General features: G+C 33.4%; 1 protein-coding gene across 1 annotated transcript in view; it reads left to right on the top strand.

The window, feature by feature from the left end:
• The window catches only part of LOC119588749, a 4,351-nt gene that overhangs the window by 1,289 nt on the left and 2,649 nt on the right, over positions 1–413 (top strand). The window lies entirely within an intron of this gene.

Genomic DNA, 413 nt, shown 5'->3' with positions numbered 1-413 from the left:
TTGTGCAGCTATATGTATTTCATGATGTTACAGTTATCTTCTTTGTTGCGAGAATCACGATGAATCACATTAAATGTATCACATATTAAAACAAGTAAAGATATATCACATATTAAAACAGGTAAAGACAAACAAATGATAATAATAACAACGATAACATTGATATCATCAGAATAAACTTGAACTATGTATTGAAGAAAACACAGCATTTTCAGTATAAGAATGGCCACTACAGGATTATAACTACCAAGACACGTCGTTAAATGGTATCAGCAAGTTGTTTTTTCAGGCATCAAGACGAATGGTCCTTTCACCTCAGAAAAACAACAAGCGAACTAGCAATGGTACGGTTATTCAGTTGTGAATGGTATAAATCTGCATGTCTTCACGTCTCTAGGGTAATGGGAAGTGAT

Source organism: Penaeus monodon, chromosome 24 (genome assembly GCF_015228065.2).
Source record: "Penaeus monodon isolate SGIC_2016 chromosome 24, NSTDA_Pmon_1, whole genome shotgun sequence".
Taxonomy (NCBI): domain Eukaryota; kingdom Metazoa; phylum Arthropoda; class Malacostraca; order Decapoda; family Penaeidae; genus Penaeus; species Penaeus monodon.
Note: the sequence above shows the minus strand (reverse complement) of the source record. Positions and strands in the feature narration are given on the sequence as shown.